This window comes from Gossypium arboreum, chromosome 4 (genome assembly GCF_025698485.1).
Source record: "Gossypium arboreum isolate Shixiya-1 chromosome 4, ASM2569848v2, whole genome shotgun sequence".
NCBI classification, from domain to species: domain Eukaryota; kingdom Viridiplantae; phylum Streptophyta; class Magnoliopsida; order Malvales; family Malvaceae; genus Gossypium; species Gossypium arboreum.
The window spans coordinates 53624803-53645987 of NC_069073.1; positions in this window are offsets into that span (position 1 = coordinate 53624803).

The window sequence follows — 21185 nt, forward strand, 5'->3', positions numbered from 1 at the left end:
ATTAAAATACTAGATAACCACTTAAAAGTATATGAATTTCCCAAAAAAATAAAAATCAAACATACCTTCTTAAAGCATTTGTAAGTGCCGATTGTTCATGAATTCTCTTCTTCTTTTTACTAAGTGAATTCGGCAAGTGGGAAAGAAAGACCCCTCCCTTTGTTTTTATCACCCATTTCTTTTAATATAAGTTCACATTTCATATTATTTATTCATTATTTCCTTTTTGTAATATAAATTATTAACATATAATAGATATAATATGGTTTAACCCATAACATGGCCGGCCACCATCATGAAAAATGGGGACTTTGACATGCAAGTCCCCATATTTAATCCCTGCAACAATTTGGCCATTTAAAAATTAACCAACACATTTTCAATGTTTCTCACATAAGCCCTTTTTGATCAAATTCGCATTCAATCGACAAAATCAGAGTATCAAAAATTCACACACAAATTGTAACATAATATAGACATGAAATTTAATAATCAATTATTTGTGTGACTCGATTTTGTGGTCTCGAAACCACTTCCCGACTAGGGTCAAATTAGGGATGTCACAAATTTCTTGTCTACACGGCCAAGGACACGAGCATGTGTCTCAGCTGTGTATGACACATGGTCATGCGTCATGGTCGTGTGTCCCTTGTAGGTTATAAAGGTTGCAAGTCAAGTAGTTACGTAGCCTGGCACATGGGCGTGTGAGGCCATTTCAAAAATTACACTGCCTGGTACAAGGGCATGTGGCTTGGCCGAGTGACTTAAGTCATAGTGTTACATGGGCACGTACACGAGCTGAGACACGACTGTGTGTCCCTACTTTGATTGTTACACAGGCATGTGTCTTAGCCGTGTGACCCCTACAGTATGAATTTTTCTAACTTTTTCCTCAATGTTTTAAATGTTTTCGATTTACTCCCAAATCATTTCTAAAGTGTCTTTAAGTCCCCGAAGGCTCCAATAAAGGACACTATGCATGTGCATGAATAAATTATGCTATGATTATGTAACACCCCAAACCCAACTTAGACGTTAAGGTCGAATCTGGTGTGTCACATCGAAGTGTTTTTCAAAAATTGATCTTTTAGGTAAAACTTCGTTACTGAATTTAAACCCATTTATTATCATTTAACAAAAGTTCTCGTGTACTATCCCGAATTAGGGCCTAATTAGAATAGTGGTTTTGTGACCAAAATTTTGAGATAGAAATAATTATTTTATGATTATTTTGAGGTCTATGATATGATTGCATGATTGTGTGAAAATTTCGTGAAGAAATTCTATGCATAAAGTGCTTAATTTGAAGTTAGGGACTAAATTGAATAAGTTGCAAAACTTGCATTCTAGAAGTTTCTAGTATGAAATTGCTTTGAAATATTAATTAGGAGGTCTTAAATAGAATTTGACCAATTTCTAAGTTTATGGACAAAAAATTGGACATGGATGGAATTTTTGGAAAGTTTAGTAAAAAGGGCATTTTGGTCATTTAGGGGTAAAATGAATTAAAATACAAAATTAAAAGCCAATTTTGTTCATCTTCTTCACCATGGACGTGTATACCAAGGGAGACTCCATGGCTAGGGTTTCCAAGCTTCCAAGCTCGATTGTAAGTCCGTTCTAGCCTCGTTTTTAATGATTTTTACGTTTTTGGAGTCCCGGTAGCTTGATTTAGCTTATGCTAGCAATAATTCAAGCTAGGGTTCATAATTGGAAAAATACCCATAGGTGAAATTTGTGTATTTTGGTGTTTTATGATAGAATATGAGATTTTAAATTATGTTAGACAACTTGTGCTACTCAGTTTTAAGTGAAAATGAGTAAAAGGGCTTAATTGGTAAAAATACCTAATAGTCATAAGTACATGTTAGAGTGAGAATTTCATATTGCCATAGAAGGGAAAAATTATCATTATGTCATAAAACATAAGAAAATAGGATGAAGTTTAATTTCCGAACCTTGGAGAAAAAGTGCAAATATGCAAAAGTTTAAGGGTCAAAATGAAAATTTGTAAAAATATGATTTTTGGACCCGTATGAATAGTGTGACTAATTATTAGGCTAAATGTGATATTATAGATGAAGGAAATTGAGATTCGAGTTTAAATTGGGAAAATACAAGGTCATGGACTAAAATGGTAAATTGTCGTTTCTGGATCGAGGTAAGTTCGTATGATAATAATAATGCAATGTTATGTTTGAATTATATTTCTTACTATTATTTCATATATTGTATGATTTAATATATTGGAAAAGTTGATGGAATGGTGTTTATGATGTGGAAATATGACATGAAAGAATGTTACATGAAATGCAAGAAAATGATGATACATGACAAGTGATATATGAAATATGTGATATATGTTATGTAAATTCTTAAAAGCTGATTTGATATTTGAGTTGTGTCTTATTATACTATGAATGGACAATTGGTACTATGGATAGTGAGATCGACACTTCGAGTAAGTTCATACATAAATAATCTATCGATTCTTTTTATGTTATTATATTTTGATATCATATGAAATGTGGCTGCCTATCAAATGGTTATTTGATGTAAGTTATGAATTTAAATTGATTACGGACAATTTAGTAAAAAGTTGAAAAGTGAGGAATTTCCCGGTTGAACCTTCAGAATAGAAACGATACAAATGAACTATTGTGAGGTCACGTGTGTAGTACTAAGTGCAGGCTACTATGTGTACCAGATAATTGGTCGCATGTGTAGTACTAAGTGCAGGCTACTATGCGTACCCGAAAACTATGATCACGTGTGTAGTACTAAGTGCAGGCTACTACAAGTACCAGATTATTGGTCGTATGTGTAGTACTAAGTGTAGGCTACTATGCGTACCAGATAGCTTCGGCTACAAGTGTGGAAATGGGAAAATGTGCAGGCAATTGTGTATATGTTATTATTCCGATGAGTTCAACGGGAAATCGATTAAATGAAAATACATGTGAAAGTGATTATGTGATGAACAAGTGCAAGTATATGTTTATTTGAATTTATGAGCAATATGCTCGATATTTGAGCAAACCTCGGTAAAATGGAATGGATTAAGTGAATTGTGTAAAAGTGAACTTTAGTAGTAAAACAGTGTTGAACAGCAGCAGTGCATGACTTTGAAAATTTACCAAAAATTGTGTAAGTTTGTGACATCCCTAATTTGACCCTAGTCGGGAAGTGGTGTCGGGACCATTAAACTGAGTCTTATAAGTAATTAAAAGTTATATTCTATGTTTATGATGTTAGCAAATGCATGTGTGAAAGTTGCATGCATTAATTTGATCATTTCTATGTGAATTTATTAAGATGGACTTATATGAAACATTGTTGAAAGGTGATAGGCCAATCTTCAATGGTCTAATAGTATATGCATGCAAAAGAATGGTTTTGCATGTCAATTTACCCAAAGAGAAGGAAGTGGCGGCCATGGTGATGAACATGGGCAAAAGAAAACATGTCTTAAACATGTTTTGCTAGTGGTGGATGTTAGAAATAATAAAATAAGAGCATGGGTAAAGAAATGAAAAAAAAATGAGTGTGGATGCTTTCCCCCCTTGCCGTACATGAGAGAAACAAAACAAAAAAAAAAAATTTTGTTCATCTATTTTCACTCTCCTTTTGGCCGAAAATACTAAGGATAAGGAAGGAGTTTTGCTTCATAATTGGTTTGGAAGAGGATTAGGAAGAGGTTGGCTATACTTGCATCAAGAGTAAGGTATGTTTGAGGTTGTGCCATGAGATTCATGCATGTTTTTGGTTGCTAGATTGATGTTCTTGTTAGCCCATGGTTCAAATCTTTGTTATGTCATGGGAATGAAATTCGGCCCAAGTGAATATGGTGATAAAGCCATTGCATGCTAAGTGTGAAGCTTGATGATGATGCATGCAAAGATGGATTGTCTACTCTTGAAATTTCTTTGTAGCCATCTTGAGTAAGACTTTGAGTTTTCTTTTTTGTTTAACCATGATTGAAGTTGAAAAGGGCATGATTGTGATGTTTTCGGCCATGGTGCATTCATGAGCATGGTTCATGCTTCTTGCATGATAGTTAAAATTTGTGTTTTGGATGGCTATGGGCACCTTGAAATTCAGCCATGCACATATATGTATATATATGTTTGCACATGATGTTTTGGTTATGAAGTAAGTGATGAATATGTTTGTTTAAAGAAGAAAATGTTGAAGAATGTTTGTGAAATTGCAAGTATAATCGGCCATATGAGTGCTTGATGCTATATTATAAGTATTGAGCCACAATATGTAAAACATTAACTAGTAAAATGCATGCTGTTTTTTTTGTGTGGTATTAAGTGGATAATTGGCCTCAAATTGGACATGTATATTGACCTTAGGTAGCCTATTGATGGCCTTAGCTTTTCCTTGATGCTTGAATGAATTGTATTGAATTGCTTGATGTAGTATAAAATGTGCATGACCATTGTGTATTCAAGCTAAAGGGTGGCCATATGACCATTTAAACTCCTTGTCATATTCAGTCATAAGCTAGCATAATGAGGTTTTAATAAATTAAATTTGTTTGAATTAGCTCAAGAGCTTAGAGGGCCACAATTGGACAAGGGAAGGAAAAGTGATCGAATAGCCGTAAAAGCCGTTCGACAACATCCGAGGTAAGTCCTCAAGAAGTGACCCTACTTGAATTATGTGAAATGAAATATGGATGTGTAATGATTATCGATTTATGTGTGTATGAGTATTTGAATGATACCCGGCTAAGTCCCGAAGCGATTATGCTAGTGATTACCTTTGTGTTTGAGCCTTAGTAACGAAAATGAAACATGAATGTCTAATGATTATTGATGTATGTGTGCATGAGCAATTGAATGATATCCGGGCTAAGTCCCAAGACATTTATGCTGGAAATTATATCCGGTTAAGACCAAGGCAATTGTGCTAAGCGGCTACATCCGGCTAAGACCAAGGCATTCGTGCAAGTCGTTCTATCCGGGCTAAGACCAAGGCATTCGTGCACGTGGTTATATCCGGTTGTATTCGAAGAAGCTTGGGCTGGAGGTGAGTGTTGGTTGCTGTAATAAATTCAATTAGTACGCTCGAAAAGCCCAAAGAATAAGGTATGTTTATATGTGCATTGGAAAAGTCGACATGTTTGAGCAACATTCGCTCAATCGACTAACGAATATCAACTATTGAAGTGGTTGATACCTTGTGAAAGTATATAATGATGAAGTGTGAAGTAAGAATGATTATGTGAATGTGTATTAATGAAATGATGCATTTGGCTATGTGAATGTATTGCTTTAATTAAAGCTGATTTTATTCCTTGAGACTTACTAAGCATAAAAATGCTTACCCGTTGCTTTGGCTCTCTGTTTTATAGATTTTGCTCGATAGCAATCGGATTCGGGATCATTAAAGTCGAAGTCATCTACACTATCAAAGCCTCCATTTTGGTATAATTTTGGTTGAACTTTGAAATGGCATGTATAGGACTACCCTTGTCGGTTCAATTGTGTTGTGATGTATATGTGTACGGCCATGCGAAAATGGCTCGTAGAAGTCAAGTACTGAACTTGGACCATTTGTGATTTGTATATATATATATATATATGGTTTCATGATGTAATTATGGATTGGAAATGGGAGTGTTGGTCACATGATCAGCCATTGGAATGGCTAAAATGGTCATAGGTGAACCTATGTATGGCAAGACTAGTTGGATCATGGAGACTACAAATAGATAAGACCTACCTTGAAAACAGATGCTGGCAGCAGCAGTGGAGTGGTTTTGAAAAATCACCAAAATTTGTAGGAATGGTATTAAATAGTGAATAAGTTATGTAAATGAACCTTGATGAGTCTACTTTCATATGGAAGAAACGAAACGGTCATAGGAGTTACATGTTAAGAGATATTAATGCTATTGTGAGACAGGGCCAGAACGGTTTCTGGGTCCCCTGTCGCAACTTTAAAAATTTACTATAAATTATCCAGAAATAATCAGGAGTCATGCCTTATATGTAAAGATTCCATTTTGAGTCTAGTTTCATGAGAAACAAACGGAACCAGTATTAAATCCATGTACAGAGATATATTCAAGTTGTAACGCGCAAAGGTCAGAGCAGTCGATCTCTGTAACATGGGTGACTTTAACTAATAAACTGTACCAATTGGCCTGACCAAAAATTCTAGAAATAAATGCATGGATGGATATATGAGTCTAAATTCAGGGAAAATTTACGAAAACAGTTTCCGAGTTTTGAAACTCGAGATATGATTTTTAAGGCGACAGTGATGCAGTTTTCCAGCCTGACTGGAAATGTCAAATTGATGGGCGAAACATGTGGATTTGGCTTGTTAACCCCTCGTGTCCGACACCGGCGATGGTCTCGGGTTCGGGGTGTTACAAAGTTGAATTAAATTTCAAAAATATTATGAAATTAAATATTAATGAGTCTATTTTCATATAAAAGAAACAGGGGGAGAAAAAGAGTTATATATTATGTGATATTCTAATTTTTGTGAGACAGTGTCAGAATAAATTCGAGATCCCCTGTTCTGACTTTAGAAATTCACCATATATTTTATAGAACCTATTAAGAGTCATACCTTACATTCATGGATTCCTTATTTAGTCTAGTTTTAAGGAAACAAACGGCATGGTCGTTGAAATTCTGTACAGGGAGAAATTTGGTTCGTAGTGCACATGGGTCAGAGTAGTTGTACCCTGAAATAGGGGAAACTTTAATGAATAAACTGTACTAATTGGCCAAACAAAAAATTCTGTAAATTTTATGGGAGAAATATATATGAATCTAGTTTCAAGGAAAATTAACGAAACTAAATTTGGAGTTTTTTAGCTTCAGATATGAATGATTTAGTAACTGTAACTTGATAACACAACTTAACCTGAACATGTGTAATTGTACAATTATAGTGTTTTATCTTGAAAAGTGTGGTAGTAATTGCTTATTATTTTCATATGAACTTACTAAGCGTAAAGCTTACCCATCCTCTCCATTTCTTTAGTATTGGCAAGTCGGCTCGGGGTTGGAGATCGTCGGAGGCAAAATCACACTATCAAACTATCATTTTGGGAGAATTAATTCAAATATTAGAAATATCAAGTGAGTGGCATGTATAGGAAGTTGGTTTGTGATATGTATTTTTATTATGATTTTGACCATACGTATCAATCTGCATTGAGTTATCGTATATGATCATGAGATGTAGTCCTTATCCATTATGGTTTATAAGTTTAATTAATCGTGCCATGTCCTATGTTTTGATGTGATGATATAGTTAGCTTTGTTTGTTATGCATGTGTTCGAAAAGTTTTGAATTAAATAAAATTTTATGGCCCGCTTTTCATCTATGTGTATTTTTAAGTCCAGTAATGCCTCGTACTGCTCCAACCTTGGATACGGGTAAGGGTGTTACATCTCGTCAAAACGTTTATCTTATTAACCATCGGTGTTATATTAAATTGATTTAAAAACGCGGAAGCTTTTTAAGTCGATGAAGTTTAAAATGCGTGTTTTAGAAAACAGTAATTGTTTTAAAAAATCATCTTTACCTAGACTAGTAGCTTAAAAAAAATATAATCCAAAGCCCAATTAAAATTAAAACCCACAAACGGCCTTATTACAAAATTAAAACCCAAAAGTGAAATTTAAATTAAATAAAGTCAAATGCAAGACACAAGCGTGTGTGGCCACCTCTGAGTCCCTCACAAAGACCAAATCGTCTAAGGTTTGGGATTACATGCAGTTAAAAAGAAAGGGTGAGTTTACAAAACTCGGTGTAGCCCCTATCAATCAAGCGAAAAAGCAAGGCATGCAAGAACAATCGGGCTCGAGCTCTATTCATGATCGGTATAGTCCGGGCCTTAGCCCTATCTGATAATGATGTGGGCCTAAGCCCAATACATGATCGATCTGTAATGCAATTATGCATCCCACCTAAATCCAAATAGCACACCACCAGATCAACCAACACACCACATGGGGATATAAATCGACCCACCCAACAAGCACACCAATATCGCAAAGAAAGCGCCAAGAATAATAATGGAGCATAGCTGCCAGAAACAGTAAATGTGGCAAAGCCACCAGTAACAGTGAATGTGACATAGTCACTAGTACAGTACTTCATCCATATCAAAATCCCAATCCCATGCAGTATGTCATGTCATAAATATTGCGTGTATGCAAATTCATACTCAGTACAATCGAATATGTAAATATAAGTACATAAGTCATACGGAACATAAGGGCATAATCGTCATTCTACCATACAGGGGTATTACGATCATTTTACCCTACAGGGGTATTACAGTCATTTTACCCTATAGGGGTATTACGGCCATTTTACCCTACAGGGATATTATGGTCATTTTACAAATCAGGGGTATTTTGGTAATTTTACAAATTGGGGGTATTTCGGTAATTTCACAAATAAAGGGTATTTCAGTAATTTTACAACTTGGAAGTATTTCAGTAATTTCACAAATCAGGGGTATTTCAATAATTTCACAAATCGGGGTCTTAACGACCCAACCAAAGGTCCATCGTCGCCTCGAGCGACTTAAGTAATCTTAACAGACATAACGGTGCAAATGGGCCTAAAGCCCATACTCGGCCCAAGTGGACCCACACGCTCGTATGGCCCATTTAGCCTAAATTTAGATACGGCTATCTGTACACCATAGCTCGGTCCATTAATAGTCACTTACCAAAAATTTTATCCGTGTGGGCCCATGAGCCCATTGGGCCCACACGGCCCATTTAGGCCCATCGAGGCCTAAAAAAACCTAGGTCATGTGCGCGACATGACAAGTCTATCTACTTCTCGCTTAACAGTGAAATTTACGCACGCGGGCCCATTTAACCCAGAACTATTCACGACTGTACGAACAACATAGCCTAGTCCAAAACTTATCACATAACATACATTTTATCCATGTGGGTCCATAAGCCCATTGGGCCCACACAGCCCAACGTGGCCCAAAATGGCCCATGCTATCTACGCGACATAATAAGCCCAACCATATTCCACCTAGCAGCTAATTTGACACAAACGGGCCCACGGGCCCATTGGGCCTATTCGGCCAATTTCGTGGCTCTAGTGGCCCACTACGGCCTAAGCCCACGAATTCGCTCATGTTGGCCTTCCTCGTCGCATGCCCACGTTCCGTGAGCTCAGTTCACCACACGCGCGATCGCACACTCGCGTGGCACCGTACGCCATATTCTCAGCTTTTTGGCATTTTGCCGATCTACAGTCATAGCAGAGTAAACAACACACACATTTTCAACTTTTCAGCCGATTAGCGAACAAGGTATATGGTTACACACCTTTGTTAACAAAGAGAGCGGCTAATCCTTGAGCACCAAACCTAAATTAATTCCAACACACAATCAATCGTATGGCAATAGAAATACAACCAACCTTATTAACCCTTACTCAAATGAATGACTTGAGCAGATAAAGGGAATACTTACCGAACTGCAAGGTTAATTAGGGAGAAGGGACAATCTTCCTAACCCCCTAGAACAGAGGAGCAAAGCTAGTACCACTCGTCCCTAGCCATTGAACGACAATAAAGAACAAGGTTAAACATAGGATTACCAACAAGGAGGAGAAGATTTACAAAGAATCAATACTCACCACTTGATCACAGACGCACAAGTTGAAAACCGAAGTACAGAGGGAGAGTACTAATATTCAGCCAAAGTAACACCACTTGAGAACACCACAGAAAAATAGCAAGTAGTCTACAAAGAAGAAACCGATTGAAAGAATTGGGAGGAAGAGTATTCAGCCAAGAAAACTGAGAAGTAGTAGAGGTGAGAATAGAGCAGTGGTTCGGCCAACCAAATGAAAAGAGATTAAGGAGAAGAAGCAAAGTTCAATTTCGAAACAAAAATTAAGTGTCTAATCAGCCAAGGAAGTAGCGATTCGAGATAGGGAAGGAAAAACAAAGAAAACAAGCAGAAGGAGGAGGCAATAGAAGAATTCGGAACCAAAAAGCACAAAAACCAAATGCCAAAAGAAAGACACACAAAACTGTAACTTGAGGAACAACACTCAGCCGAAATTCTGAGTACCTCCTATGTAAATTTGGCACAATACCACACCAACTCAAACTCCACTTTTTCCTCTTAAAAATCCTCCTTTATCTCCTCCATGATCCATTCCTTGACTAGTTCAAACTTCCCTTAGCAGAGTTTCAATCAAACTCCACCTCTCTCACCACAAAGAAATAAAATGAAATATCCATTTGCATTCTATAGGATTCAAACTTAAGCTCTCACAATAGCCATGTCACGCCACCACTACTAGGCCACAAGCTCACTTGTGTCACCTTCCTCCTATAATTATTTATAAAACCTACAAACCAAAGTCTGAGTTCACTTAAATAAATAAAATGAAAATTCTGCCTATGCCAAGACTTGAACCTCAGACCCCATGTACACTCCACACGCCATTTTCATTTTGTCATTTCCTTGCATAATTAAATACTTATATACAACCTCTTTACGGACCTATATTCAAGGCCCAATACTTCTAGCCCCAAAATTAGGGTGTTACAGATTATGGTAATGTTTAGAAATGAATGTTTTAAGTTATGATTTTACGGTAATGCTTTGTAACCCTATTTTGGCGACGAATACGAGTTACAGATATTACATTTAGTAGATCAGAGATACGGTTTAGTCAATTTTTGGAATGAACATAGCATGTGTGAGTCTGAAAATACATGCCATTATATAAACTGTGATAGTGTGATAACTCTAGACCCATTTTGAACTATGCTTTCATATAGATAATGTCATCCAACCGAGCCAATTCTGATAAGGTTGAAAGTAACGTGCAAGCCTCTATTTACAGAGCAGCTTCGAGTGGCAGTAGACCCATATTTGAGGGCTGAGGGGGCGAGGCTAAAGAAGCCTTCTTCTAGATGATGAATGAGTGATTTACCAAGTTCGTATAACCTCCACCCCCACTTGTTCCCCAACCGGTCCCCGTAGTTCCTCAGGGATTGGAACCAACACAAGTGAGTAAGCCTTCAGTTGATAAAATCCATAAGTAAAGGGTGGAAGAGTTGAAAGGTACTATTGAAGATGATCTTGAGAGAGCCAAGTTCTGGTTAGAAAACACGATTAGAGTATTTGATGAATTGTTATGTACACTAACAGAATGCTTGAAATGCGTTTTTTTTGTTGTTGAAAGATTCAGCCTATCAGTGGTGGAACACTTTTGTAACGCCCCAATTTTTAGGTTTTTTGTGTTTCTGTGATTTTTAAAATTTGTGTGTGTTCTGGTTGGTTAATATATATTTTTTAGTAGATTAGTGGGCCTTTGGAAGGCCCAAACTTAAGTTAAATCTGTGGTAGTCTTCGGAATTTTAATTTTATGAATAGGTGATGCAATTGGCGTTTGGGATTTTAAGAGTAAAGGGGTAAAAGATGACACAAAAAGGAGTGTGGTGTAGTGGCAAGGTGGCGCCACTTAGGGGACAAGGAAGTGACGCCATAGAGGAAGCAAAGGGTCCAAGGTTCAAGTCTTGGCTCTTGTTGTAACACCCTGAATTTGGGCCTAGAAGTTTTGGGCCTTAAGCATGGAAGCGTTTGAAGGCAGCTTATAATATTTTGTCGTGCATGTAAATTTCATTAATGAAGGCTTGTTTTAGTGGTTAAGTGTGCTGAGAAGTGTTGGAGAAGTCCTGGGTTCAAACCTGGACTCTAGTAAAAATTTTGGTTTAAGGTGAATCAAACCCTGGGTGTAGTAGGTAGACCTTAAGAATATTGTTGGAGAAATTGTGACACAAAAAGCATTGTGGCTTAGTGGCAAGTAGCGTGTGGAGCATTTAAGGGGAGGCATGGGTTCAAATCCCATGGCAAGCAAAGAGCATTTATTTTGCTAACAGGGGGCGGCAAGAGTTGGTGTTGAATTTAAACTCTGATGATGGAGGGATCCCACATCGGGAAGCTAATATAAGAGTGGATGCGAAGCTGGCTTTAAATAGAGAGAACCATGAGGAGAGTAAAGGTACCCTTCTTGGCTGATCCCTTTCGCTTTGTGGCGTGCTCGGTTGGGTTGGGCGTCGACTAAGAGTGCTCAGAGTGTGGATTAACTCCAGTCTTCAATCAGGTGTGTATTACTCACTACTCTAGCTATAGGATGGCTACTTCGGGTCACGATGGGCCGAAAGGGGCCATGTGGGCCTAATGGGCTTACAGACCCAATTGGATAAGTTGTTTGATTGTGTAGTAAATATTGGACTAGGCTAGGTGAATCTCATATCTGTGGCTAGATTTGGGCTAAAAGGGCCACACGAGCGTGTGGGCCCATTTGGGCCGAGAAGGGCTTTAGGCCCATTAAATCTTATTATCCTGTTTAGAATACTTTAGTTTACCAAATTATGAAATACCTCGACTTATAAAATTACCAAAGTACCCCCGATTTATAAAATTACCCAAATATCCTCGATTTGTAAAATTATCGAAATACCCTCAGTGTAACGCCCCGTGCACTGAGACCGTTTAGAGTCGAACACGAGGTGTTAACGGACTTAATTCATTAATTAAACAGCTCATACAATTCATTTTAAAATTTCCAGACAAAGTCGGCTAAGCGCATCACGATCGCTTTAAAAATCATATCTCGAGTTACTGAAACTCAAAATCCAATTCTGTAAATTTTTCCTGAAACTAGACTCATATATCTATCTACTAATTTTTCTAGAATTTTGGTTGGGCCAATTAGCACAGTTTATTAGTTAAAGTCTCCCTGCTTGAGGTTTGACTACTCGACCTCTGTGTATTACTTAATCAGATATATCCCTGTACTGAGCTTCAATGACTGTACTGTTTGTCTCTAATAAAACTAGACTCAATACGGAATCTGTACATATAAAGCATGACTTCTAATTATCTTTGTAAAATTTATGGTGAATTTCCAAAGTCGAATAGGGGATCCAGAAATCGCTCGCCCTGTTTCACAAAAATTTTAACATCTCATAAAATATAGCTCATATACTGTTTCGCTTCTTCCATATGAAAATAGACTCATCAAGATTCGATTCCATAACTTATTCATTATTTAATTTCATTTCTACTATTTTTAGTGATTTTTCAAATTCACGTCACTCTCATTGTCTGAATCTATTTTATGTTAAATTTTACCTATTTCATGGTTTCCATGGATTAGCTAGCAATTTGACATACATAACACCAAATATGATCATGATTAGCCATTCCAATGGCTAATCATTACCAAGCATTTCCATACCACTCAATAACCATATCATAAGACCATATATACAAAATGATTATAATGCTATACAGCCATACTCAAAATATACAAGCCATTATGCCAAGATGGTATACGGATAGTGTGAGCGAGCCTCCGACCGTTCCCTATTTCCGAGCTGGCTTGTCAAAACTACAAGGAATGAAAAGGAGGGAGTAAGCATAAATGCTTAATAAGTTCACATGCAAATAGCAAGTAACATAACCATATAAGCAAACATAAAACATCATTTGCATAATCATCACCAAGACATTCATATCACATTTTCATTTATCATCTTACCATATTGTTGTTATATCGAATTTTCAACCCGAGGGTTAAGTACATACCTGTTCAAAGTACCCATTTCACAACACTTACCAATACGTCCCTTTCATCTTGAGTATTCCTCCATTTCAAGAGAACTTTACCCGTTGAACACATCGAATATAATTCGGATACATGGAAAGTTTGCACATAAGTGCCACATATGTAGCCAAGCTACCATGTAACCCGCCCATAAGTGAACTCGGACTCAACTCAACGAGCTCGGGCGTTCGCATCCATGAGTGAACTCGGACTCAACTCAACGATTTTGGATGCCTAGTTACATCTCACGAACACGGACTCAACTCAACGAGTTCGGACATTTGCATCCATAAGTGAACTCGGACTCAACTCAACAAGTTCGGATGCCCAAATATCCCAGTGACATGTCACTCATATCCTAATCCATCCCTAAGGCTCAACGGGACATTTTTCCCAATCATATGTCTCAACCATCTTCTATGGAATGTCGATACCGATACTCGGTAGTATTTCACATTTTCCAAGTATATCACATAATTTGACATATTATCAAACAATTGTCACAAGTATGATATTTCATAATAATTATCATATCATTTAAATAACAATAAAACATTTAAAACAATAACTATGTTACCAACATTTACATATGAACTTACCTCGGTATGCGAAAATGGCTACTTTTACCATTTCGTCCACAACTTGGTATTTTCCCCATTTTAGCCCAAATTTCAGTTTTCCTTGCTCTATCATTTAAAATATAGTCTAATTAGGACTCACATTATTCAAATTGACCCAAAATCATATTTTGGGAAAATTACAATTTTGCCCCTAAACTTTTGCATATTTACACTTTTGCCCCAAAGCTCGTAAATTAAACTTCAGCCTATTTTCTTATGTTTTATGACATGCTGATCATTTTTCCCTTCTATGGAAACATCAAATTCTCACTCTAACATGTACTTATGACTATTAGGTATTTTTACCGATTAAGCCCTTTTGCTCGTTTTCACTTAAAACCGAGTAGCACAAGTTGTCTAACATAATTTAAAACCTCATATTCTATCATAAAACACCAAAATACACAAATTTCACCTATGGGTATTTTTCCAAATATGAACCCTAGGTTGAATTATTGCTAGCATAAGCTTAATCGAGCTACCGGGACTCCAAAAACATAAAAATCATTAAAAACGAGGCTAGATCAGACTTACAATCGAGCTTGGAAGCTTGAAAAACCCTAGCCATGGTTTCTCCTTGCTATATTCGGCCATGGGGTTGAAGATGAGCAAAATTGGCTTTTAATTTTGTATTTTAATTCATTTTACCCCTAAATGACCAAAATGCCCTTACTACTAAACTTTCCAAAAATTCCATCCATGTCCAATTTTTGTCCATATACTTAGAAATTGGTAAAATTCTATTTAAGACCTCCTAATTAATATTTCAAAACAATTTCATACTAGAAACTTCTAGAATGCAAGTTTTACAAATTATTCGATTTAGTCCCTAATTTCAATTTAAGCACTTTATGCATAAAATTTCTTCATGAAATTTTCACACAATCATGCAATCATATCATAGACCTCAAAATAATCATAAAATAATTATTTCTATCTCGGATTTTGTGGTCATGAAACCGCTATTCCGACTAGGCCAAATATCAGGATATTACACTCAGTTTGCAAAATTACTGAAATACCCTCGACTTGTAAAATTACTGAAATACTCCTGTAAGATAGAATTACCATTTTACCCTCGATTTATAGAATTACCGTTTTACCCTCAATTTATAGAATTACCATTTTACCCTCGATTTACAGAATTACCATCTTACCCTCGATTTACCGTTTTACCCTCGATTTATAGAATTACCATTTTACCCTCGATTTACAGAATTACCGTCTTACCCTCGATTTACAGAATTACCATTTTACCTTTGATTTACAGAATTACCATTTTACCCTCGATTTACAAAATTACTGAAATACCCTTGGTTTACAAAATTAACAAAATACCCTCGATCAATAAAATTACCAAAATACCCCTGGCTTGTAAAATTACAAAATACCCCTGATTTGTGAAATTACCAAAATACCCCTATAGGGTAGAATTACCGAAATACACTTGTAGGGTAGAATTACTGAAATACCCTTGTAGGGTAAAATTATCGAAATACCCTTGTAAGGTAGAAATATCGAAATACCCTTGTAGGGTAGAATTACTGAGATACCCTTGTGGGGTAAAATTACCATTTTGCCCTTGGGGTGTTAATTGACTGTTTTGCCCTTGTGGGCAAGTGATTGACTTAGACTGTGTGGTTGACGGATTTGATTGTAAATATATGTTGGTGATATGAATGACTTGACTGTGATTGTTTGATTCAAATATGGGCATGATATTCTGATTTTGCATGTTGTATGCCATGACATTTATATCTGTTGCATGGGTTATGGGTTATATTGATGGAGGAAGTACTGAAAGTGGCTTGCCCACGTCTTTGGAGGTCAGCCTCAACTTCATCGATAATCGAGCAAAGAATGCTACGATGTCTGCAATGTAAAATTTGGGTGGGTTGAGCTATCCCCCACATGGAGTGTAGGGTTGGTACGGGGGTGTATACGGCTGGATTGGGTTGGGATTGCATTCACATTCGATTTTGATTACATTGCACGATCATCGATTCTCGATTCGATTACACACGATTCGATTCGATTCGATTCTAGTTATGGTAATGTTTCTTATTCGTAATGGGTTAAAGCCCATCCGCATCTTCTGTTATAGTGGGCTAAGGCCCAATTGATACTGAAACTGTAAGTAGGGCTGAGGCCAAACTTTTAATTCTTTTATATGATTGACTGTTCCTTTTATATAGTAGGGGATTTCACACTGAGTTTTCGTGAACTCACCCCGTTTATTAACTTTTTAGGTAATTTCCAGCCTTAGACGGATCGGAGCTGCGAGGGGCTCGGAGGAAGTCACACACACTGTTTATTTTATAGTTTTGATTATTACTTTTAAATGTTTTATGTGGGTTGTAGCAAAGCTATTGTAATTTTCTGGATTTCAAATTTGAAATTTTAATTATTGTTCTTATAATTGCTAGTATTAGAACACGATTTTCCAAATCAACTATTGTTGTTCAAAACATCACGTATCCGCAATTGTTTTTACATCAAGCTTCCGCAACTGCCAAGATTTTTACAAAGTTGTTACGAATGTTATTCAACTGAGGTTTCTAACAAGGTTTAAAAAGGGTATAATTTTTTAGTTATTAAGAAGGGTTTTTAATGGAAACATGGTTTTCGAAAAACACTTCAATATGACATGCCAGATTCGAGCCAAACTTCCAGGCCAGGTTTGGGGTGTTACATTTGCAATATATTTTGGTTTTTCTTTTCAATAAATTTGGAAGCAAGTAGGTGCGCTTTAAAGTTTAATGTGTTGGATTTATAACACAAATGAGTTGATGGCCTAGTGGTGGTGGCGTGAGTTGGCATGTAAGAGGACTTTGGTTCGAATCCCTTAACACGCAAAGGTTGATTATTTTGCTATGTTAGGATGGCAAGAGTCTGTGTTGGGTTTAAACTCTGGTGATGGAGGGATCCCACATCGGGAAGCTAACATAAGAGTAGATGGAGAGCTGGCTTTAAATAGAGCAAACCATGAGGAGAGTAGGCATACCCTTCTTGGCTGATCCCTTTCGCTTTGTGACGTGTTCATTTGGGTTGGGCGTCAGCTAAGAGTGTTTGGAGCGCGGATTAACTGCAGTCTCCTAACAGGTATGTATTTCTCATTACTCTAGCAGTAGGACGGCTATTTCGGGCCGCGATGGGCTGAAATGGGACATGTGGTCCCAATGGGTTCGTAAGCCCAAGTGGATAAGTTGTAGAATTACCGAAATACCCCTGTAGGATAGAATTACCGAAATACCCTTGTAAGGTAGAAATACTGAAATACCCCTATAGGGTAGAATTACTGAGATACCCCTGTGGGGTAAAATTACCATTTTGCCCGTAGGGTGTTAAATGACTATTTTGCCCATCGTGCGTAAATGACTAACTTGTGTGATGATTGGGTTAGTTGACGTGGATTTATGTTAGTTATCGTTAATTCATAAGTCTAATGTGTTAGTGATCGATTGTAGGATTATCGCATGGGAGATATCATCATCAATCGTCATCAACTAGGTGTGTAAACGACACCCTCCCTTAGACTGAATTGGTAAAAGCCGAAATATTGAAACGTTGGTATTTTTGAACTCATGACGTCTGAAGCCTTGTCTGCGATTGTTAATGAATATGGTGCATTTGGATGATTAGAGTGCAGAGTGTGCATTTTCGTGCACAACGGTATTTTTGGGCTTAATGGGCCGAAAACGAGCCAATGGGCCAACGGGCCCACTTTGGTAAAAAGGCGAGGTGAGTACTTCTGATTACTTGGTAAACGTTAGAAGGAGCATGAAACCTTAGCAATAGGTAATAATTACTGAAAATACCCTTATGCATGCAAAATTACGATTTTACCCCTAGGGTTATTTTTTCTGAAAAGCATGATGTTACATTTACGTATCGTATGCCATGACATATTATTTCTGTTGCATGGGACATGGGTTTATATTGATGGAGGAAGCGTTCTAGTAGCCTCGCTACAATCTGGTAACCTCGCCACATATATCTGTTCTGGTGACTTCGTCACAATATCTGGCATCCTCGCTGCAATCTGGTGGCTTCGGCACATATATATATATATATATATATATATATATATATATATGTTCTGGTGGCCTAGCCACAATATCTATATCTGGTGACTTCGTCACAATATCTGGCAGCTTCGCTGCAATTTCTGTGGTGTGTAGCGGTTGGGTGGGTCGAGTAGTCTCCCTACATGGTGTAAGGCTGGTACGGGGGTGTTATGGATGGATCTTGGTTGGGATTTCTACATTCATGATATATTTGTTCTGTATCTGCTATGGGCCTATGGGTTTCATTCTGATATCTGTACTGGGCCACGACCGAGATAAGTCTGACTCTGAGGTTTGATCTGTTTTGGGCTATGGCTGGGTTATGTTACACACTGAGTTTGCCGAACTCACCTTTATTTTCATCTCTGCAGAAATCTCCAACCATAGTGGGCTTGGAGTCATGACGGATTCGAGTGGCCACATCATCTGCAAAGTTGGTTTTCTAAGTTAGTTTATTTTATTATTTTATATTCGATTTAATTTTGGATTTTAAGTTGTAATAAGGCCGCTATTTAAATTTCTTTTTTTTGCCATGGTTTTATTTTTGATTATATTTATACTATAACTAAACGCTAGTGTTAGGTCATGGGTTTTCAAAATTAATGAACGTTTTCAAGACTCAACAAGCACAACAAATGGATAGCCTAAAGATTGATAAACCGGCTTTTCATTTAACATTGTTTTACAAAGACCACCCCAATCACTTAAACCAGCGAATGCATACTAAGTCGTAAGTCCATGTGACACTTTAGATCTGGCCATAACGTCTAGGCTGGGTTAGGGGTGTTACAACTTTAGTTTTAGTTGTGCCAAGAGATTGGATTTATTGGGAGTTTTTCTAGGCAGAATTGTGAAAGAAATACATGAGTTAGAAGTTTCTTGATAAGAAACGTAAAGAATTTCTTGAGATGAAATAGGTTCGAATGCCTGTATCTGAGTATGAGAGGAAATTTGTACAACTTAGCAAATATGCCTAAGAATGTGTACCAACAAAAGCTGCAATGTGTACTCAATTTGGAGACGAACTAAATAAAGATATAAAGCTGCTTGTCAGGATTCTTGAGCTAAAAGGATTCATGATTCTTCAGATGTGATTACGATAATCTCTTTTAGGTATTCTATTTGTTCTTTTATCTTCAGAAATATATGCAATTGTTCATCTTCAAATGTGATTCTTATCATATGAGAATGCTAGCTAACCATAATGTTAGGCGAAAGTATTGTTAGTCTGATTGGTTTACGATCAACATTGTTCTATCTTTCTTTGGCATTCCATTTTATTATGTTCGGTAGAAGATTCAACGATAAGACTCATATGATGTTATTTTATTTCTTCTACTGGTTGATACTTTGAATTATATATATTCAATTTGTGTTGTCTCTGCCACAACTGATTCTAGTACGTATGAGCGATATTCTTCTTCTGGATTTTCTCTAAGGTATTATCGATCTCTTTATCATTCAATATGGGTTGTGTACTTAGAAATTCAATAGAGATTTATACCTTGGATTTCATCATCTCAGTTTTCTTATCATTCTTATTGTTTAATCTATTAAACATAGTTTATTTTAAGGGGTATTCATTAGCTAGAGGTAATTACATTATTATAGTTATAATTCGTAGTTCGATCATAGGAGCACAGTGATATAGATTTCAGATTATAGGGGTTGTATTACTGCACTGGTTGCTTTTGGGACTATATTTGGTTTTTCTCTTTTGTCTCAAATTGCACTATTAAATTTGAGGTATTGTTCTGTCTATATGGCTGAAATGTCGGTCTTATTATAGCACTATTTTTTTAATTCATCTGATGGTTGTGGCTCCCGTATGATCCAAAGCTTTGATGTTAAAAATTGAAATAGCTTTATTATGTATCTCATTTCTAGCTTTCATGAAAGGGATAGGTAATGAAAAAAGTGTAGATGGTGGAAGATCGAGCTTAAACTTGTATATCGGTTCTACTTCCTCATGTAATCTTGATTTATGTCAACGAGTTAAAACGGGATGTTATGTTTTGTTTGAATTAATGTAGTTTATACAGATCTTTAATTGGTATTCTGAGGGAATTATGGTAGATTATATGTTTGGATTGTCTTAACAACAAGAAGAAGGGACTATTCTAAAATTTTATTATCCGATAGATAAAATCAACTTAGTTATTTTAATCAGAACGGGTTATTCATTGAAAAGTTAATTGAGTTATATACATTTGAGTTTATCTTCAGGTCCAGGAATAAAGTTTGCGGATCACAGGTAAATAGATGGACATTATGAATGAAGAATTCATAATCTAGAAATCATGATACAGAAATATATCTATCGAATCAGTTATAATCGGGAAATGTCATTATGGGTTAAAGTCGTCTCAACAGTTGAAGTCGTCATGTTTTTTTAAACAATGTTTCTTGGCACTTTCCATGTAAAGGGAACAAATATCAATTGAAGGTTATAGATGCAATCATGTCAGCAACATCAGTTAGAGTTTGTAAATTTGAGTTTCGACAGATGACCACGAAGGAATTTCTTGGTAGTTATACTTTTAATGTTAAAGTTATGATAAGAGAACCTCATAGCTGTTCAGTTAAGTTTAGACGTAATATCAGGTTCTGATGTGACTTCTGATATGAGCTCTGAGTTAAAATGAGTTATGATTGACTTATCTATGAATTACCATTGAGAAGATGACAGAAAGACTCGACTTGATGGCTTGTATCAGGTGACAAATTTTGAGAACAAAATTTTTTTAAGGGGGGAGAGTTGTAACAGCCTATTTTTTAATGGAATCAGAAATAGTAGTTTCGAGACCACCAAATTTGACGAGTAAGTTTGTAAATATTATTATTTAAT